This window comes from Agelaius phoeniceus, chromosome 11 (genome assembly GCF_051311805.1).
Source record: "Agelaius phoeniceus isolate bAgePho1 chromosome 11, bAgePho1.hap1, whole genome shotgun sequence".
Classification (NCBI taxonomy): Eukaryota; Metazoa; Chordata; class Aves; order Passeriformes; family Icteridae; genus Agelaius; species Agelaius phoeniceus.
In genome coordinates this window covers 257,064-280,075 of record NC_135275.1, presented here as the reverse complement: position 1 = coordinate 280,075, position 23,012 = coordinate 257,064, and the positions used below count along the sequence as shown (strand labels likewise).

Here is a 23,012-nt window from a genome sequence, read left to right as displayed (position 1 = left end):
TCAGCGGCCGCCGGGAGGTGGGGCTGCTCCGCCCGCCCTTTTATCGGAGCCATGGAGAAGGAAAACCGCTTTAAATTGTTCATGCCGCCGCGCCTGAGCGCTGGGCAGGTGTCTACGGGCAGATCCCAGGTGAGCGCTCGGCCGCGGGGCCGCTGAGGGCGGCCCCAAAGCCCCCCTCCCCGGCCGCCCCTCGGGCTGTGCTGCTCTGGAGGCCGCGGCTGAGGAGGGGACGGGGGGAAAGCGCAGGGGCCCTTCCCCGGGGACACGGGGACAGTGCTGGGCCCGGGGAGTGCCCGGCAGAGCCCCGGGCTGGAGCACACACACACCTGCCCCTTGCCCCGGCACAGCCCCGGCCTGGAGCACACACACACCTGCCCCTGCGTGGGCCGAGACGGCTCCTGCCTACTCGTTTCTGGCATATGCACAGACATCTTCGGTTTGAATTTCAAAGACTTCTGTTGTTGTTTTCTATCAAAACTGAAGGGAATCATCTTCTCGAGCATCTGCTCTGTGCTGTAAGTCCGCGCTTGATGTGGGTAATTGAGCCCAGAGAGCGAGCAGGGCTCTATCGCCGGCCGGGCTCTGTGTACAAATCACAAACGGGACGGGACTGCTGAGGAACTGCCTTGAGCTGTTTTCTTTTCCAGCATCAGTCTCATTACATGGTGATGACAATGGGAAGATGTCAGCAGCTCACATCCCAGGCAGCAGACAAAGAACTTAATGTTACAACTTACTTTCAAAGTTTTTTGACCAATCACACAAAGCAAAAGCATATTGACAGTAGTTCTATCCAACCACTGTAAGCACAGGTACCTTTGGTTCAAACAATGCTTGCCTTTTTTGAATACAATACCTGCTGCTTGTAAGCCTTAAAACACAATGCACAGAGCTCCATTATTAAGCTTAGAACTTCCTAATATCTCGCTAGATAAACTTTTCTGTAACTTAGGGAGTTATTCTAGACAAGCGTTAATACACAGACCATTGTTCTATTTGCCCTTACTTTTCTACTTTTTAAATAATTTTTCTGCTGACCTATCTCATGGCTACTGCTTGGCTCTAATCACAGTTCTGCTGTCTCTGAGGCTGCCTTTTGCAGCTTTCCCAAACCCCTCTGATTTGATGGATTCCCACAGGCCCCACTCAGATGCTCGCACTGGTGTTGGTGTCTTGGTCTCACCAGATCAGGTGTGCAGGGAAAATGTTCTGTCCCCACACTGAGTTATGGGAATTCAACAACTTATTTTTTCATGTTGAAGCTCCTTATGAAATATGTTGAGATTCAAATGGGACATTCTGACAGCAGATGAGTTAGCTGTTTACAGGATGAACCTCTGTGACTTAAAAACCTTGTAAAAGGGTATTTTCATGCTGAAACATAATCAGATATAGTTTAGAAGTGCCCTTGGAAGCAAAGCAAGAAAGAAATATCAACTACTGGTCTTCAAAAAAGTAATTTGTCTCCTTGAGTCCTTTGCCATGCACCAGGGCCCAGCCAGGCAGGAGCTGCTGAGTTCCCTGCATTGAAAGCTCCCCTTTGGCCACAGTCTATAAATCAAACTGCAGGACACCAACAGTTTGATCAACCACTGGGCAGGAAGAAGTGAGTTCCAAAGCCATTACCAATACCTTGGGCTTTGAAATTTGTAGGCAGCTGTTTTATTAATGACAAATTCTATTTTCACATCATCTGTAGGGATTTTTTATGGATTTTATAATTCTTCTTTACAAATGTACCCATAAGGAACTAATGTTTAAAGTTGTGCAGGGTTTGAACAGATGCTCAGATGATGACTTTAAGCTGCCATTTGATGTGTCGAACCGTGGCGAAATCACTGATTCAGGTACGATTGGAATATTTGCCATGCACCTTCTTTAGATTTTTATATCTTGTCAAGGTTTAATTTTCATGAGTAGTCTCACAGTTTCATATCTGTAACTGTTAAATACAGTTTCACTGTTACAGTTTTTAGAAAGACATTGATCAAAATCTCTTCATGTTTCAGATACAATTTCACAGCAAGTGAAACTTTGCTCTGAAGTAGATGAAGAGGTCAGCTAAGTATCAACTCTGCACATCTAATTCCTTGGGGTCTTTTGAATTTGTTCCCAAACAGTGCCTAAAGCATTATTCAGTAGATATTTCAGGGCTAAAGGAAGTAGTCAAAAGGGAATAATGTTTTCTGTCTCCTGTTTAAAGCTGAATCACTTAGAGGAGATATTTGTGATTTAGTGAACATGCCTGGAAACAAATCTTTAAAAATTAAGGTGACTGCAATATTGCTGTTGTTCTTTCTTTGTTTGAAGTGCCTGTGAAGTCCATGAGCTTTAATTAGAGTAAGATTTAAACACTTAAGTATCCTTGTGGAACTGGTTCTGAATATTCTGTTGAGGGGCAGAAGGGTTGAAGTCAGAGTATTCTTTGGAAATCTGAAGTAGATTATCCCCATTGCCTTGTCTGGCTTTGTTTTATCTGTAAAACAATGAATTGAGTGGTTTCCAGCCTTGTCTGGCTTTGTTTTATCTGTAAAACAATGAATTCAGTGGTTTCCTCAAGCACTGGATTCTTTTGACAGTGTCTTTACCAGCAGATCTCTGCTTTAGCACAACTCAGTCCAGCTCATTTTTTTTTGCAATAGCTTCTGTACTTTGCAGCTACAAAACACTCTTTGCTACCACAAAATAAAACACATTTCTAGCACTCTCCCTGCTGATTTTCATATCCCTGACAACTTTTTAGACTTTTTTAATCCTAAGCTATTAAAGCGCCATCAGGACTGTAACAAAACTGTGATGCAGCCAAAACAAGGATGGTGTTTGGGGTGTTGTAAGTGAACCAAAGGGCCCTTTGGGCTCGTGTGTTGCTCTCCCTGCCTCGACCACTGGCCCAGCACTGCTTGTAGGACACTTTCAAGGTGTTCTAAGGGCACAAGGGTGGTGGTTTTCCTTCCTGCTCTGTGTGTGAGCAGAGAACTGCTGGGACACTTGGGTATTTGTAAATCCCTGGGTGCAGATGGGATCCATGCCAGGGTGAGGAGGGAGCTGGCAGATGAGCTTGCCAAGCCTCTCTCCATCATTTATCAAGAGTTGTGGCTCACTGCTGAGGTTGCAGATGATTGGACACTGGCCAGTGTGACACCCATTTACAAAAAAGGTAGGAAGGAGGATGCTGGTAATCACAGGCCAGTTAGCCTGGCCTCAGTGCCAGCAGGTGAGATAATGGAGCAGTTCATACTGAGTGCTATCCCACAGCACTCACAGGATGGCCAGGCTATCAGACCCAGCCAGCGTGGCTCTACGAAGGGTAGGGCATGTCAGGAAGGAAGGAAGGAAGGAAGGAAGGAAGGAAGGAAGGAAGGAAGGAAGGAAGGAAGGAAGGAAGGAAGGAAGGAAGGAAGGAAGGAAGGAAGGAAGGAAGGAAGGAAGGAAGGAAGGAAGGAAGGAAGGAAGGAAGGAAGGAAGGAAGGAAGGAAGGAAGGAAGGAAGGAAGGAAGGAAGGAAGGAAGGAAGGAAGGAAGGAAGGAAGGAAGGAAGGAAGGAAGGAGGGAAGGAAGGAAGGAGGGAAGGAAGGAGGGAAGGAGGGAAGGAGGGAAGGAGGGAAGGAAGGAAGGAAGGAAGGAAGGAAGGAAGGAAGGAAGGAAGGAAGGAAGGAAGGAAGGAAGGAAGGAAGGAAGGAAGGAAGGAAGGAAGGAAGGAAGGCTCTGCAGAGAGACTTAGATCAGTTGGATGGATGGGCAGAGTGCAGCAGCATGAAGTTCAATAAGTCCAAGTGCTGAGTTCCACATTTTGGCCACAAAACTCCCCCACAATGTTCCAAGCTGGGGACAGTGTGGCTGGACAGTGTTGAGGCAGAAAGGGCCCTGGGGGTGCTGCTGACAGCCGGTTGAATATGAGCCAGCAATGTGCCCTGGTGGCCAAGAAGGCCAATGGCTCCTGGCCTGCATCAGGAATGGTGTGGGCAGCAGGAGCAGGGAGGTCATTCTGCCCCTGTGCTGGGCACTGGTGAGGCTGCACCTTGAGTGCTGGGTCCAGTTCTGGGCCCTCCGTTTAGGAAGGATGTTGAGGTGCTTGAGCACATCCAGAGGAGGGCAACAAGGCTGCTGAGGGGTTTGGAGCACAAGCCCTGTGAGGAACGTTGGAAGGAGCTGGGCTTGTTTAGCCTGGAGAAGAGGAGGCTTAGGGGTGACCTTATTGCTCTCTCCAACTGCCTGAAGGGAGGTTGTAGCCAGGTGGGGTCGGTCTCTTCCACCGGGCAGCACTGACAGAACCAGAGGACACAGTCTCAGGCTACAGCAGGGAAGGGACAGGTTGGATATTTGGAGGAAATTTTTCACCAAAAGAATAATGAAGCACTGGAATGCTCTTCCCAGGGAGGTGGTAGAATCACCATCTCTGGATGTGTTTATAAAAAGACTGGACATGGCACTTGGTGCTATAGCCCAGGTGTTGGGGCAGAGGTTGGACTCGATGATCTGAGAGGTCTCTTCCAACCTCATTATTCTGTGACTCTGTGATTCTGTGTGTGTTCATGGCAAGATCACAGGTACTCTTGGGCAAAGTCTCTGAAGCTGCTTTTACTTAACTCAGCAGTGTCTGTCAGAAGGAGAGGACAGAAATGGTGTGAAGAACCTGCTAGAAGGAATTTTGGCTTCACTGATAATTCTGACAAAACTTTATTGATTTTGGTGGACTGCAGTTATCCATGTCTTTAAGCCCATCTATTTGGTGATGTCTGAAGGGGGTTTGGGATATTTCATTGTATTTGTTTCTCCTGTGTGCTCTGTAAAGCCTTTTGATACATACATAGAGGATGCACAAAGATTTGTGCATCCTGTGCATAAACTTGGGCTCCTGATCATATATCAACTTCTATCACCATCTGTAGAAAAATATTACTCTTGTGATGTTTCTAAGAGATAAATACATTATCTACAACAGTATGAATTAGATATTATGTACTATTAATTAGATAGTATTTGAGATTAAATTGTGGAACCTGTTTCAATAGAATACAGAAACAATGAATGAATTGTTCTCAAAACTCTACAAAGAGGCTGAGAAGATCAAGCAGTGGAAACTGACTGTGGAAACTGAATTAAACCAGAAAGAAAGAAAGCTCCAGGAAAATAAAAAGACTATTGAAGCACAGAATAAAGCCATTCAAGAACTGCAGGCCAGTATTGTATAGTGTACATTCAATAAACAAAGTTAAGCGCTTCCTGATTCAGTATGACACTATTATTGATACAATTAAATCGTAAAGACTGTTGCAGTTTGGTTTGTGCCTTGAGAAAATGATTATTTTGAGAAGTTGCAGGCACCTGTCCCGTGTGAGTGTTTGTCTGAAGAATATACCTGTAAGTGTCTCATTTGCTGCTAAATTATTGTTCATTAATGATTGCATCTTTCATGCAAAAGATGACTCAGCATGTAATACCAGCTAAAACAGACTTCTGTCTACTGATGCCCCAAATTACTTTTTCATGAGGGATTTGAGAAGTCAAAGTGCATTTCTAATCTATTTTTCAATAACAGTGTCTTTTTGCATTTGTTCCCTATGAAATTAGTTTGAAAATGAAAAACTCCATTTGAAACTGGAAGATGAGATATGTGAAAATAAAGATCTCTTGAAAGAGTAAGTAATAGAACCAAGTATATATTCTTGTGGTGAAATAATCAGTTTCCATGTGGGCAGTTTTATGTAGCTGTGAAATTTTGAAGGTCATTTCCATTGTTACTCCTTAGGTACACAAAGTACTGTGCACTCCTGTGCAAACAGGATATTTTTTCCCTCCTTTAGAGCTGCTGCTTCGAGGCATCTGTGTAATGTGCTCAAGGAAACCTGCACTCGCTTCACAGAGAAGACCAGCAAACGTAAATGCTTTTTTAGCTTTTATTGATCAGAGTAAATGTACTTCTAGCTTGCTCTAAATTCACAAACAGAAGAAAGAAGAAGAAATTTCTCGTGCTGTTCAGAGAAGTTCTCCAGTTGGGATCGACTGGATGTGGCTCTCAGAGTGAAAAGTGCATTTTAAGTGGCTCACAAAATTGGAAGTGAAGCCCCAGGCCTAACAGACTTTTGGTTTGTAATGCTGAATGCAGAGGGCTTTTGAAGCCAGTGAAATTGTTTGCTGAAAGGTGCCAGCCTGGGAGCTCTTTGGGTGCCCAAACAGTGACCCAGGGTTGAGGCCGTGCCCACAGCCCTGACTGGCCCTGGCAGCCGCTCCAGAGCAGGGCAGGGCTCCTCAAGGCTGCTCAGCCCATTGAAGGTTTGCAGGGCCACCCACACACTGGGAATATATTAAGACATAAGAAGTGACACTTCATGCCTGTTTTTAGGCAGTAGAATCTACTCTAAATTCCCAGCACTCTCTAACAAATTTCCAGAGCTGACATTTCCTGTTTTCAGCCATCACACATTTATGGGGAGAAAAGGTCTTAACCCCAAGGTATAATGAGTAACTGGAATTCTTCTCATGAAACTGAACAAGCCAAGACAGTTGGATAACTTAATGAAGTTTAAATTCTTGAGGTTTTAAAATATGTTCTTGATTGGAAGTTCTACTTTATATGCAATTTAGAATTGTTATTCTAATCATTCGAATTTTACTAACTTGATCCTGGATACTTAAGAAGTGTCTATTTCTTTTTAGCCTTAATTCTAGAAACACTTGTATATAGATGGACTGTTCTTTTTTGATAGCTGTTTCTTTTACTGTTCTCTTTTTAATTGTTTTCTTGGGGAAAAATAGTATCAATTACAAAAGTGAAAGAAGGAAAATATGGACATGGAGTGTTGCAATTTTCTAATGACAGCTCTGTGGTTATAGGTATCTGCTGATAGGAAGAAATTCAGTGCTAAACCCTAGATTACAGTTTAGAAAGTGTTGATACATTATTATTCAACAGCATTAATACTATAATAATTAATATGGTCACATCAACTGATCCAGAATTACATTTTTCACAGAAAAAAATATCTTAGGAAGGAAATTTAAAAGCTGAGCTTGCTTAATGTTTCAATGAACTACACATTTTCCCTAAATTCTGTAACTTTTGGCACCACATTTCATAAGGACTTATTTAATAAGAATGGAGCTGGTAATTCCTTTTTTAATTCATGCTGATTAAGTATAATGACTTGGACAGCTGGCATTCTTGTTCAAAAGAAAAACTTTCTCATGTGTTCTTGCTTTGATAGATGAACAGGAAAAGGCAGAAACAATACAATTGTATGAGGAACTTCATAGCATCATAGAAGTAAGTGACCAGGCTTGATGAAAGGAATGTGAGTTGTGTGAGCTGAGCTGAGTTCCATGTTTATGTTGGGATACTGTTTGTATCCATCATGTGTGGGTATCATGTCGTGTGTGATGCAGGAAGTTGGGCTTTCAATCCCTTTTCAAGAATGATTTTTGTGTTCCATAAAACACATTCAATGGAGAAAGTGCAGCAGTGTGTGGGATGTGGATCCCTGTGATCTGTGGGATGGGTGCTTAGTGCTGGATCACTGCCACAACTTCTGGCTTCTTTCTGGGCTCTGTTTCACCCACCTGCTGGTTCCTCAGAATGGCTGAGGTGGGCAGCAGCCCCTGGAGAAGTTCCAGGGTTGCCAGTATTGAACTTCAGATATTAAATTTTGTTTTTAGAGAATGACAGCGGCATTTGAAGAGCTTCGTGTGCAAGCAGAGAACGACAGATCGGAAATGAGTTTCAAACGTGAGAATTCAGTTTATTGTGTTTATGCAGCTGGCTCAATTTTGTACTTCATAGCTTGTGTTCCACATGCAGGGTCAGGGCAGACAGATGTGAAGGGCTGGAATGGTGAGCAGGTCACCCTGAGACACTGGGACCCTTCTTTTATTCATGCAGCCTTTGTTCACTGCCTGGCCCCTTCTGTTGCTGTTCCACTGGGCCAAATTTGGAACTTTATTTTTCAAACCGTCGCTCAACATTGAAGTTTTGTCTGTGAAGTACAGTCTAGAGATCAATACCTATTTCACATAGTTGGTTTATTTAAATGATAATGCACTAGTGTATAGCTACAGAAACTTGAGCTAAATGCTCTCTCTCTGTATGTATAGCCTGGTATGTTCCTGTTTCATTTTCACATGCTCTTTTCTGTTTGTATTTTGATTATAAAACCAAACATTGCCTCAACAATTACTCTTGGGAAACAAAAGGTACAGCTGTACAATTCCAAGCAATCTTAAAGTGGAAGTTGTATTGAACTTGGAGTATGTTTCAGCTAGAATGTTAACTGTGGATGTTACTGTATCTCAAAAGTAAAAGAAGAAGCAGAAAAAGTGGACAAGTTTGAAAAAGAATGCAAACTGGAAGTCAGTCAAAAGGAAAAGCAGGTTTGCTCATTTTACCATCTCCTATGTAGAGCTTTGTTTGTGACTAAAGGGGCAATGCAAGAGCCAAGAAGTGTTTCTGGGTATTAGTAAAAAAGACAAAATAACACCTGAAGCTGCATTTAAGTCAAATTCTGCTAAGTTTAGTGATCTTTCAGTACCTTTAGTCTACTGGAATTTATGGTTTGATTTTGAATTGGAGAACTTTTTTCTTTAGAGTAATGTGACTTGATCAATATTTGGCTAAGATTATATCTAGCCAAATATTTTCTATCTGTCTGTCTGTCTGTCTATCTATCTCTCTATCTCTCTATCTATCTATTTAATCTAACTTGAATGACAGCAAAATGTCTGCTTATCATACCTGGGGTACAAATGAAAATTAGCATCTGTCCCTTTTCCAGACTTCATGATGATATTTCTTGCATTTTTCTAGATTTCAGCTCTCGCCATAGAGAGAGATGAAAAAGATGTTGTCATAAAAGACATGAAGGCTCAGCTGCAGACGTCACAAAATAAGATTGCTGACTTAATGGAAGCAAAATGTAAGAGTTCTGCCTGCTGTGTTTAAATGTAATTGTTTATAGAATTTAAATGTAATTGTTTATGATTGTTTATTTATGATATGTAATTGTTTATAGAAGCATAGGAAACAGGGTCATGATGGTTTTATTCTGTGGCTGGTTGGCAGCAGAATTTTGGGGCCTTGAAGGCCTTATTTTTGTTTGGAGCAGGAGCTGCTCATGTGGGAGCAGGACTGGCAGGGTCGTTTTTAGGGTGAGTCAAGCACTGAGAGCTTTGGAAGATTGCAAGGGGAAAATATGTTGCTTCAGTTTTGCAAATTTACAGTCAGGCAGATGTCACTGAGGAAACTTACTTTTCAGAACTTGATTTTCAATATGTTTAAGCCATCTATATTCAAATTTTATCTATTATTTTATAGTATATGATGTCAGTACCATTGGTCTTTGTTAAATTCTTTAAATGTATGTAATTTTCCATTTTTAGCAGTACTTTTTAGTAAATATCCTGTTTTTAAAAATATTAACATCTTTTTTTGTTTAGTACATCATGAAGAAATGTTAAAGGAATCCCAGGTCAGTAAAGAACATTTGAGGGCAGAGCTGGAAGAGGCTAAAATGTCATTGCAAAAGGAGAGGTACCCCTTGCTTATAGTTTTGCAGTAGAAATAGACTAGAGGAGTATTTGCATCAATAATTATGGATACTTTAGAGATGAAACAGCTGTAGCTGTTTGTTGCAAAACATGTTTAGAAATGATATCATGTCTTGAAGGTTACTCAAAAGAACTTGGAAACTGAGCTCCAGACTAGAGTGAAAATGTTAATTCAGGTTACTGGAGAAAAGGAAGAGCAGGAGGAAGAATGTAAAAAAATGAAGGCTTTGCTTGCAGCCCTGAGAGAGGAGTTGGAGACTTCTGTTGCCAATTTGAAAAGCTTGCTGCAAGAAGAGCAAAATAGGTAAAGTAATGAGTTTCAATTCCAAGAGTGATCTTACAGGTTGCAGTCTATGACAAAATCAAGAACAATTGGAAATGAAGCTGAAATTTGGAGGTTTTTTCCACACAGTGGTCTAAATGCAGAGAACTTAATGTAAATTTTTTTGTTGGTGATAGTTGATACTGGTCTATAAAAAGTAAATTTTTGCCCCCTCCAACTTTCATAACTCTGTCTTTAAGAAATAGAGATTTCTGTAGGTATATATTTGTTTACTTTTATGTCTACTGTTCTGAGGTTGTAAAAGTGTAATTTGATATGTGTTGCAGGCAGATAGATCATCTGCCTGTTGAAAGGTAAATGTTCTTAAAGTGCTTGTGCTAAGACTTTGTCTTATTGTCCTTGAAGTTTCAAATGCAGTGAGTGCTTTGTACCCTACATTTGGGGTTTTTAATTTACCATTTTCTTAGATTAAAGAAATATGAAGATGATTCAAAGCTGCTTACCTTGGAGCTCCAAAAGAAATCTGCTGAACTGGGTAAGGCTTGTAGAAAGGCAGAAAATGAGCCAGGCAGTAATAAAAATGTTTTCTGCTGTTGTCTGGAAATGGACTGTCTCTAGTAGGTGGAGAAATGATTTTACAGTACCTGTACCTATCAGGAATGCCTGAATTTATTTTGACTCAGCTGATCCCTTTTCTTTGGGGGTCATTGGTACTGGCAGCAGCCAAAGGGCAGTGCTGTGCAGAGCTCCAATAGTGAGACCATTCCTGCATGAATTCTTCTGGAGGTAATTTTGGTTTCCAGCTAAGAGCAGCAGCACTGCAGGTGCCAGGAGTGACTTCTGCAGCAGAGATAAAACCCTCCCATTGAGGTTTCTGGGACCCTCCCCGTGCTGGAAGTGGAATGATGCTGGCAGGGGCTGTCTTTAAATATCATCAATTTGATATCCTGTGCTTTCTAGGGATGTGCTCCTTAGTCCCCAGAGTAAGAGCTCTGCCTTGCTGCTGAGAACTTGCAAAAAATACCAGCACTGTCAATGTGCACAGAGAAACCATTTGGAAGTCAGTAACAACTGGTTTCCTTTCTCAGCATATCCATGTGGTACCTTCAGCAGTTCAGATTTTTTTCTGGAACAATGCAGGTGCATCAATACTTGCAGAATACTCTAGTCTAACAGTCCATGGTTATTTGAAGTTATAATTGTGGGAAATAATAGGCTCTAAACTTTATTTAAGATAAATATTTAGTTTCTCTTCAGATAGAGATTTGCTAATGTCTGAATCATTTTTCAAGTCTACATTTAGATTAAGTCATAAATTAGCTTTTCAGCTTCTTAACTTAATCCAACAAGTTTTGAGAACTGGGTATTGCAAAGGGGTAAATGTTTTATACTGCCTGCTAAATATGAAAAATCATTTTTGTTCCATTGATTTTACATTCCATGTGCTGTAGAAGAGATGACTAAAGTAAAATGTGATAAAGAAGTGCACCTTGAAGAGCTGTCAGAAATTCTGGTAAATATTCATTTTATTAATCTCATGGCATTTGCTCTTCGTATGAAATTCCTCTTGCTTTGTAAGTATCTTAAATGTCATAAATAAACACCATCCAGTCTACCTTAACATTTCTACTAAACTTTCTCACACACAATTTCAGTGTTTTCTTTAAAGAACTTTTTTATTGCCACTGTTTTTCTTGTCTCCTGTGCTTTTAGTTTTTCTTGTCTCCCATGTTTTTGGTTTTCCTTCTCAAGGTTTTTGGTTATTTCCTTCTTTGTTCATGCCCATTCAAATGCCACTCCCTGTGGATATAAAGTTTTCCCATTTGTTCTTCCTTACAGGAAGGTAATTAGCTCTGGCCTCTGTGAACCCTGCTGTACTGTGACACAGGCCCATTTTCTGTCACAGAAGTCTCAGCTATATGAAATACACTCTGAACAGAGGTTTCTTTTCATTATGATTTTATATTTACAAGCCTAACAAGAATCCATATCAACTCAAGTTAAGATAGTGGGAAATCAGGTGTGCATTTCACTGTGTTTGCTTGTTGTTCTAATCTGTGCATTGAGTGTTCTGAACTGAGTTTCACTCATTTTCTAAAATGGGCAAATTGGAGGACCTTTACTGAAGAAGAGTCTTGAGGCTACTGTAGAAAATATGCAGAGAGAGAAAAATGTGGAGAGAGCAATGAAAATGCTCTCCAGATGAGAGAGGTCTGAAGTAGGGCAATAGTAACATATTTTAGAAATAGTGAAGTTACACATCATGACTTGTACACAAGTTTATGCATAAGAAACAGCACCCAGAGCAGTGTCCCACCCTAATTTTGCAGCCCAGGTAATTAAACTCACAGCAGGGGACAGACATGAACAGCACTGGTGTCACAGTTCACTATCTCACAGCACTTCCAGATCCCAGCAGAGACTGGAAAGATCCAACCTGGATAATCCATGCCATGGATGTTGTTGGGTTCTTCTGAAAGCCTTGTGCTCTTAGTTCATGTCTGATAACCTCCAGCAGTTGGAGTTTGCACATGGATACTCAAAACTCTTCCTTTTCATTTTGCAGAAAGAATTCCAGGATTTGAAAGCACAGCTGACAAGTACAGCTGAGAAGGAACAAGATTATTTAAAGCAGCTTGTGACTCTGAAAACAGATCTTGAACAAGAGGCGTATGACCATTTTGAAAATATAATATTTAATTAGTTTTGGTGGAGTTGCTTTAATCCACAGTGAAATGAACTACGATTGTTTTCTAATCAAACTTTTGAACCACATATATGCCATTAATTCTAGACTTACATTTCTAAATTCCACTTTCTCTATTTGTATGTATTCTATGGCATATGTAGTTGTTCCATATCTCTTTGACTTACTTAACAAGAAGAGAAAGTTTCTGAATTCATGGTTAATCTTGCTTTGAACTACATCATCTTCACTAACCATGAGATTTATATAAAAGTTGACTCTGATTTTCTTTCCTTCTTCTGTCACCTTTTTACATCTCTCTGACTCTGCTGCAAAGCTTATATTTGTAGATAAAGGCCTGGACTTCTTTCAGCATGGAATAAGACTTGATAATGGGTATGTTTAATTTAACAGGAGATTTCAAAAGGCATCTTCTTATTCCTCTTGGCCATTTGTTTGAAATTAGGTTAAGGAATGAACAACTAACAGTGGATCTCAGTAAGCTTTCACTAGAGAAAGAACAAACAGCACAAGAGAAAAATGCTGTGGCTGCAGAAGTCAAGAAACTGCAAGAACAACAAGAGGCAAGTTGTAAACTTCCAGGTTTCATGAAAGGACAATACTCAATTTGACAAATTACTCAGTTTTACAAATTAGATGATGAGCTGCAACATGACTTGGGTCTGTAGAGTACCTGAGCTGTTTTTTGTGTTTGAGTTGGAAAGGAAGTGTATTTACACTTGTGAGCAAGGCAGGTCAGTGTGCTTTGGATGTCTTTGAATTTTTAAGAAGTCACTTTGAATTTTATTTCTTTGCTGACACATGGGTCTTTATTTAGGATAGTAAGAAAAAAGAAGAAAATACAAAGCAGTTAGTTGAAAATCTAGAAGAGGCAAATAGCCAGCTAAGGCAAGTAAAAACAAATATTAAGAACTGATATTGTGAAAGGAAGTAGACTCAAATAGTTGTGTTCAAATGCTGCTTTCTGGGATTTTTTGATTAATGTTTTTTCTAGATTATATAGCTAAACAGAAACTATTGAGAATTGCTGTTGGCCAAGTAGAAATTTTCTCAGATTAGAAATACCAATTGCTGCAGGAACAGTGTTTGCCATCATTTTGTGTTACATAGTAGGAGCTGTCTTGTTGTGCATTAGACACCTCAGGTGAGAAGGCAATGAAAATGGAAGGTGAAGGTTATGGATTAAATGTGACAAGGCAAAACTGGGTAAGAGTTACTCTCTGTATCACCAGTTCAATAGACAGGCAGCTCCCATGTTTCACAGCTGCATTGCAATAGTCCAGGTGAGGATGTATTTTCCTTGGCTTAGCTGGAACATCTTTTCCTACTTCAAAAAAGTATGGACAGTTCACACATTGACTTACTGGGCATGTTGCTGCATTTTAAGAACATTTTCATTGAGCAGCTTATGAAGTTCCCATCAACATTAGCAGCTCTTTTTAGAAAATAAAAGAAGGGTTTCTTAGAAGTACTGAAAATAAGTTAAAGGCAAGAAGGAAATATTTACTAATGCTTGTTAATTTGGCACTTAGAAATGAACTGGAGTCTTTGAAGGAGAAAATGGCAAAGACAGGTGAAGAGATGAGAAGTACACTGGATGAAAGAGAAGAAAATGTATGTCCTGTGTCATGAAAGTATCTTACAGAACCTGTAGGACAGCATTAATGTAAAATCTGTGTTGGGATTTTTCTGCAAAGCTCTGCCTGGGGGATGTGATCTCTGCCAGAGGTTTCTTCTCTCTCAGCTGCTGCCAGCTGTGCCATTGTGTGTGCCCATGCTGAGCCCTGGTATTTCAAAAGACAAGCACAGTCACGGGGATCTTCACTCTTTGCTGCAAGTTTCATATTAAAGATTTGGTTCTTTTCAGGCAAACAGAGAACCTGCTTTTCTGATTTTTCATATACCCACATAGTGATGGATGGGCTCTGGATTAGCTTTTTATATGTAGTGTGAGTTTTAGCTTAAATAGATTCAAACATTTTTACTTTCTTTCTATTGGTTCAAAGCAACCTGGGGCTTTTAGCAAATTTCAGAATTTCATTGTAACAGTCAAAGATTTACAATTGTCATTTCAGGTAAAGAGTACTGAAAATGAAATTTCAAGAAAGGAAAACCAAAATTCTAGAAAATAATTGGGGCAATTAATTTTTTCATGGATGTAGGGAACTTCCTACAAGTGTATTTTTAAATTGTGAAGATATTGGGGTATTTTTCTTCTTCTTTCTTAATTCCATAACCACTAAGGAACTGGTTCACTGCTATTAATTAACATCTTGTGGTACTTTATGGCTAAAACTCTGATTATTCTAACATGTCAGCTGGTGTTTCAGTCCCATTGGAACAAACCAGACTGGTGCAAGTGCAGGTTTGAGAACATTTACAGGAATTGCTCACATAGGGAGTCATTTGTAGAACTTACTAATGAATGTCTGAAATCTCTCTTTCAGATGAACAATTTAAAGAAGCAGGTGGAAAATAAAACCAAATGCATTGAAGAGTTGCAGCAGGAGGTGGGTAGAGATTTTCATTTCACAAATACATAAACACATTATATTTTGGGCTGCCTTTTCAGCAGGTTTGTGTCTGCTGTGATATCTTTAGATACACCTATGTAATTTAAAAATTCTCCTTTCTTATCCTAACCCTGAGCAAATTAGGGAGTCATCTCAGGAATCACTTGATTTGTTAAATGTGCCTTAATTTGAAAAGAGCAATTACAAAAATAATATCTTTAATAAACTTCATTTTTCATAACACTGCATAGTGTTATTTTTGTACTTGTAATAAGTATCTCAGTTACCACTAGTAGAAAATAATTCTGCACTGGCACAAACTGTAGTAACTTCACTGTAAAAATAAAGAACTTGTATTTTTTGTCATGACATCTTCACACCTTCTGTCAGCAGCATCTTAGTTGTAATTCCCATTCTGCACTTCATTTGTTATTCCCTGCTCTTGCTCAGGAGGAGCCTTTCTTAAGGTCATGAAGAAACAGTAATTATCACAGAAGTTAGTTGAACATTCATTTGTTTGAAGAATTGTTCTGGAACCTGAGCTGCACAACAGAGAGTTATTTGCCTGATGAAAGCTGGAATTTCTTGATGCAGTTAAACCATTACATAATTCTATTTACTTATTAAGGTACAGTGCTTGTTTTGTTTTATTTCACCAGAATAAGGTGCTGAAAAAGAAACTTACTGCAGAAAGCAAGAAAAGCAATACTTATGAAGGGAAGGTAGGTTTAAATAACATCCTGTAGAAGATGAGGTGAGTGTTTTTAAGTGCCACTGTAAGTAATGATAATACTTGTTCAATACGTTCTGAGCTGGTTTGGGATCTGGGATACAGACTTTGCAGGAATGAGCTCACAGTTTTTAGAAGATGCTTCCATTTTTAATCATTGGGCACTGACTGTTGGACATTTAAGAGATGGATTCATGTTGCAATTAATGATGTTTCTAATCTGTTCCTTTTTTTTTTCTTTTGTTGATAGTGGACTGAACAGGGTTCAGCAACCTCATTGTAACAGAAAAGCATTTAAAAGACATATACATATATGTATATATATATATATTACTTTTTTAAGGCTGTTCTTTAAATGTGTTTTGCAGTGGCAATCCCTCTGATGGGAATATTGTGTCCAGCTTTGGGTACTGCACTTGAAGAAAAGTGGACTTTTTTGAGGATATTCATATGATAACCTTAAAAGGAAAAACTGTAATCAAGATGCACAGCTGGGAGAAAAATGTACCATAAAAGCTGGTAAAATCTGATACAGATTTACAAGAGAGGGAATCAAATCTCCATCTGTATTTGTTTTTTTCTGAGGCATTCACAGCATTTAGGGTGACTGCTTAGGGCAGTCTTCCCCACTGGGCTGTTGCCATTCTTTCTTTGAGTATTTTCCAACTCACTTCAGGCCAAAGTTGAACTCTTTATTAAAAAAAAAGCTGAACTTTTAAATAGGAAACACTTTAATCATATACCTGAACAGTAACAGTGTGTTTGTGCTCAAAAACAAGAGGTAAGAAAAAATCATTAACACAGTAATTCCTAAACAAATAACAGCAGCAATTCTGCATTCTCAAAAGGTGAATAAATTGCAGTTAGAGATGGAAAATATGAACAAGCAACATAAGGAAGCAGTTGACATCTATCAAAAAGACATAGAAACAAGAAAAGGAAATGAAAATAAACTTTGTGAAGAGGTGAGAGGTGTTAATTTTTACTGCAATTTAATTTTTTTAATTTAAAATGTTTTTATGAAGCTTTATTGGCCAGAGTCCTTGCTCTTCCATTTCAGACATAAATGGAATTTGTGTATGCCTGTGAGCAAAGCTTTAGTACATGAGGTGCTTAGGCTGACGTATTTGAATATGTCTTTGAAAATAAGAACTCCATTAAAACTTCTTGCTTTCAAGATATAGTTCAAAGAAATTCCACCCTTGGTATAAAGTCAGCACAGTTAAATTAGATTATAACTTCTCCCATATTAGTATTTTTCTGCCCACACTTTTTTTTTGATGGCAATGCTAAGAAATGTTAGGGCAGAGTGCTTGAAATGGCCTTTTGGTTTGAAGTGAACTTGCCTGCCATGGCTGTACCTTTGATCCTGCCCATTTTAACAATCTGCAGAAAAGATGAGGGATTTGAAAGGGATCTGAAAAGCAAATAAAGCCCAAGTGGGACTGCAAACTTTGCACCCACAGGGGAAAGAAGAAATTAAGATTAAAAAGATGGTTATGTTGATGAATGAAATGCAATTTATTACTGACAGGTAGAAAAGATGAGGTTGCTTTGTGATGAAACAGCAATGATACAGAGAGAAACTGATGCCAGATGTCAGCACAAGCTAACTGAGATGATGGCACTGATGGAAAAGCACAAGGGAAGAGATTTTCCTGCTTGCTGTGGTTTGCAGTGTGTGATACCATGTTAACAGCATGTTTATAACTTGTGATACCACGTTCATGACCTTTCCAAAGCAGAAACAGGCCTGAATCTGGGAAAAGGAAGCTGAACACATGCTGGACTTTGCATCATCTAAAATCAAATTCATTTGAAGATTTTCAAAAGATTCCTATGGGCAGATAAATTCCATTCATCGAAACTTCTGGGATTTTTAGATTTTTCTTCAATTCAGGCTTCCTTTGATACCATCTGAGTGCAATCTTTTTCAGTATCAGTTTGGCTCTTTCTCTGAGATGCCTTAGTGACTGTCAGCAGTTTAGCCTGACACATTTTAGTTTTCCTTTCTGTTCCTCTATTTTGCAATATCTTTAGCAGATACATTAATAAAGATGGCACAGCTGGCTCTTAGTGCTGAGCACATATTGCTGCACAGAAATCAAGCACTCTCTGCCAGTCCACAAAATAATACTTGAATTGAGCATTTTCTGGTTTACAGTTTCTGCAGAAGCATCAATGAATCTTTTCTTTCTGAATCTTAAGAGCCTGGTTTGAAATAAATGATGTTTTAAGACTGGATAACTCTATAATTGTAACATTTAGTCACATGTTTTGAGTTTGTTGTTGGTTTGGTTTTTTTAACCCAGAATGAATATGATAAAATGGTTGAAGAAAAAGATGCAGAGTTAAAAGTCTATAAAATGAAACAGCAAAAGCAGTTCTCATCAGCAAGAGCACTGGTAAGGAGTACTTTCCAATGTTCAATAATTCAGTGAAGGGGCTGATGTCCTTGTGTAGTGGTTTTATGCTGGCTAAGGGCCAGGCACACACAACAAAAACATTCACTCATTTTTCTCTGCTGTAGTTGAGCAGAGGAGGGGAAAGAAAAATTCAAGTTGAGATAAGGATTAGGAGAAAAACACTTTGAGGGTAAAGCAGATTCAAACTTAAATAGCATCAAATATTTTATTATTAATAGAATTAAAAATGGGTAATGAGAATTAAAATAAACCTTTAAAACACCTTTTTTCCCAATCCCTGCCTCTTGCCCCCCGACAGCACAGAGAGACAAAAGATGTGATCTTCAGTCAGTTTGTGACTTCTAAAAATCTTTTTTCAGGTTGCTTAGAGAGTTTCTTTTTCCTGCTGTGCTCTGGGGTCTTTCCCACCAGAGACACTTCTCTGGGAACTTTTCCAGTGTGGTTTTAATTTTTGCCAGTAGCAGTCCCACCCAAGCTGCTGCAGCAGATCTTATTCTGGGCACTAAAAACTCCAAATGTTTCTAGAAATGAATTGGAGTGGCAGTGTGTTTGTGTCTGCTCTTGCAGATAGTGTGTCATGCTCTGACTTCCCACTTGGAATAGGAAACTTTTGTTTTAAATATTTCGATTGTGCCCTCTCAGCCCTGTTCTCCCAAGTGTTTTAAGGTCTTACCTTGAACATTTCTGATCAAGTTCCTGTTTCTTATAGTGCTTCAGTCTTTTTAAACAAGCTAAAGCAAAGCTTCAAGTATAGGGCTGAAAAGCAAATAGAATTCTCTTGTGTATCTAATGAGTGTCCCTGTTAATTACTGTCTCACTTGGGACTGTTTTCTTTTTTCTGGGCTGTGCATAGTTAACCCTGTCCTTTATTTAATGGTTTGTAGGAAAATGAGCTGTCATGTTTGAAAAGTGAACTGGCCTCCCTTAAGGAACAACTGAAAGCAGAAATTGAAGAAAAGGTGGAGTTTTTTATTCACTGAGCAGTGGGGGTGAGAGGTGTGGCCTGGGCTTGTGCTGTGGGAGGAGTTGGATAAGAAATGAAACTGATCAGAAAAACAGGGACTTTTGAATGCTGGGGTTGTGCTAAACCTGGTCATATATTTGTGTGAACTTTGTAACAGTCTGTGATTATAGATTATATATAAATTAACAACATAACAAAACTCTCCTTTATTTTAGTTAACTTTAACTAGCTAAAGCAAAAAAGTTCCCTAAACTGTAGGGGTTTTTCAGTGACTTTTGAATGCTGAGGTTGTGCTAAACCTGGTCACATTTTTGTGTGAGCTTTGTAACAGTCTGTGATTATAGACTGTGCTCTGTAATTACACCAAGAAGATTTTTAACAACTGAATTCAAAGAAATATTTCCTTGCTGTCACATAACTCTTTTGTAGGAGAATCTTGTAAAAGAGCACTCTCACAGTATGATTCCTGAAAGTGAAAAGAAACACAAGGTAACTTCAACTTTTTAATTGCTTTTAGAATTTGGTAGTGTTTATATGTGTAGAATCAATTGAAGTGCCATGATAATTTATTTGCATTCAACAAAAGACATTGGAATGCTTTGGACTTCAAACTTTTTAAATTATAGAAAATAAAAATTTATGTTCCTGGGACTCTAAACCTTGTTTAGATCTATACAGTGAATCTACTCATGTAAAAATAGAAAGTCTCCAAATTATATTCCTAAAATTAAAAAGATAAAAATAAAAAATACCTCCTTCAGTGCAGGAAGTCCCTTGGGCAGTCCAACACTGAAGTTTTGTAGCTCCTAACAGTGAATTTTTCTTGTTGCATTTTTCTGCCTGTATTTCTTACTTCTCTGTAGATGATTTTTTTTCCCTGGGATAAGAAGGGATTTTAAAGGGTCCTACCATTCCATGGAGATATTAGACAGCAGTTTCTGGAAGGGCTCCCACTGTGTAATTTTTCTTGCTCAGTTGTTGATTTTTTTATGTCTCTGGAATTGTTTTACTCAGTCTTAAACGTGTCCATTTGAAAAGGCACTTTTCCTCTATGGAAGAGAACAAAGCTGATCTAGCTGTAAAAATGGTCAAAGTGTCAAAGTAGTCCTGACTGCAGAACTTACCCTTCTTCCCTGTCAGGAGTTCACTTGTGGGTTTCATATTGGAGCAATGGAATCCAGCACCACTTTGATGTTATCTGTCTAAAAAGGACTGCACTGGACCATTCAATGCTTCTCAGTTTAACTTCTAGTGAAAATACTATTTTAAGTAACACCAGTCTTGATATAGCTATCAATCTTTCTCTGAAAGCCTTTTCCTGCAGTTTTGTTTGTTCCCATTTTCTTTGATGTTTGATATGGTCCACATGTAGTGGCTACAGTTCAGAATAACCTGAATTTCTGCAGATAAGCATGAAGAACTGAAATACAATGTGCCATGAAACTCAGCTCTTCCATAGCTTCCCCTTCATTCTCCTCATTTGGCAACAAAAATAATATAAAAAATGATATTTCCACCCCACCCCACTTTGTTTGGGTCATTGCTTCGTGTTTGGATGGAAAGAGTTCCACCATTTCTCTCAGGTGAATTCTTGGACACTCAGACTGTAAACTGGCTCCTGAGTTTGGCTTTAGATTCCATTCTTGCCCCATAAAATAAAATCTAAAAATAGAAACGTTTTCTTTCCCAGACATATGCTATCAAGACTCCTCCAATGGATAAAATGCACAGTGGAAGAAGCACAAACCTGCCTTCAGAGCAGAGCAGCAGGAAAAAGCAGAAAGTGCTTGTGCAGCTGGACACTCAGTCAGACAGCTCTGAGCACACTGACCTCCTGGTAAGAGTCAGAGAGCAAATCATGTGCTGAGCACTTCTTTGTGCTCACTGCTGGGTCTGAGAATGAAAATAAACAGTTTGGGCTTCCACATTCAAGCCAATATTTATGTGTATATTTTTAATTGATTGGTTCTTTCTGGAATTGTATGTACATAATTAACATTCTTTTTATTGAACTGTTTTGCCTCATAATGACATCTTAATTTTTTTTATTTTTCATAGTTTAATATCTTTAGGGGGAAAGAAAAAGTAGTTTTTAATATAGTGTGAGTAAGTAACTTTTTCATTTATTAGAGCATAGTCTCGGAAGAAGAAATGTTTAAAAATTTGTACAAAGATTATCCACAAGCTTCACAATTACATTCCACAGCACCAAAAAAGGTATGTTAGCCTTTCCTAAGATTAAAGCAAGCAGTTAATCAGATTGTTTACTGAAACTAAAGGATGGCTTTATTTTCCTTCCTGGACCCCAGCTCCATCCAGTGTGAAATCTCCAGGCTCTGCTCTGAAACTCAAAACCACGAGGAGAATGCGCGAGGCGGGCTGGGCTGCGCTCTCCAAAATGGACAGGAAAAGGAAAATTAAAGATGTTGTAAAGTTCTTTGCTTAAAATGCAGAAATACCCAGTGCCCTGGCATTGCTTGCAGGGTTGTTTTTCTCTCAGAGTTAGTGCTTTGTTGCATTTTTCTGTCATACTCAGTGTGTTCAATACCGTGTTCATTCCTTTACAGATATGAACTTTATAGATCTATAACTGCAACCCCTGCAGAGCATTTTCCACCTTTCCTCCCTTGTGCTTCAAAATGTTGGGACAAAAATTGGCCAATTTTAAATTTTGAAATAAATAGAACTGCATAGAAAGTTGTTTCAAAGCTGTTTCCGGCATTAGAAAGTCTGGTTTTAAAGAACTTCTTTAAATTTACTCAATTTTTCTTAACACATAAATACATAGTGGAAGAAATGTTGCTGTTCAATGTATGTTCTTTTACCTGAAGTCCTCTTGCTTTTTCCTGCATTTTAATGGCTGTTAGACCTGTCTTTTTAGACTGTTTTGTTTTCAGTATGTTAAAATGGTTTTGAAACTTCTAAAATTGCAGTAGAATTGCTTGTATTTAAAAAGATTTCAGCTTCACAAGGAGTAAAAGATGCACGGTATAAGATCGTGAAAACAATGTTCAGATGCCATTAAATTGTTTATCTGAAATATCAAGTATGGGACTATTTGTTATTGCTTTAAATATTTGAACACAGACAGAAATCACCCACCAGCCTTCCTAGGGACCAGCAGAAGTCCAAGGATAGATTAGAACATCTATTTCTGAATTAATCCTTGATTAATCTTGGTTTCACAACAGCAACAAACCCTACTTCAGAGCCTAGACATAACAAGAAAACTACAAGTACATGTTAAAATATAATGCAAAATCAAAAATCCCAAATGCAGGTGAACTGGGAAGCAAAATAGATTTGTTTTCTTCTTTTTGTGTAGTCTTAGGGATAGGCCAGTAGTTTGGGTTCCTTATGTTGAGCTGTTGAGCAGCGATGTAAATGAGATTTGTTATTGTATGTAGCTAACAAATATTGTGCAAAGATCTGGAAGAATCTGCTGTGCTTTCCCCATGAGCACTTGGAAGTGAAAAATGGAAGTTTGTACTGCCCACTTCTGGACTCAAACAGTAACTAATCAACTAGAGCCTTGGTATATCCTAGGGACATGAATCCATGGGATATCACATAATTCTCCTGATCCTGTGAGTGTGTCCTGTGAGGTGTTGTGTAAATCACCTGAAAAAGTACAAAAATATTGCCAGCAACACTGCAGAAAGCTTGCAGGAAATGCAAGCAGCAGGGAAGGGTGTAAAATCCCATCTGCCCGTTTCTGTGCCCGATTTTATTTATGGACTGAGGGTGCCCTGCTTGTTGCCATGGCCACAGTGCAAAGCTCCATCTCTCCTGTCTCCTTCTCTGGCCTCAGGCCCAGTTCCTTGGAGCACCCCATGGGGGAGAATCCAGGCAG

General features: G+C 39.1%; 1 pseudogene; it reads left to right on the top strand.

Annotated features, from left to right (window-relative positions):
* The first annotated feature begins 51 nt into the window (after positions 1–51).
* Positions 52–21,765, top strand: LOC129124908 (synaptonemal complex protein 1-like; annotated as a pseudogene).
* Positions 21,766–23,012: the final 1,247 nt, after the last annotated feature.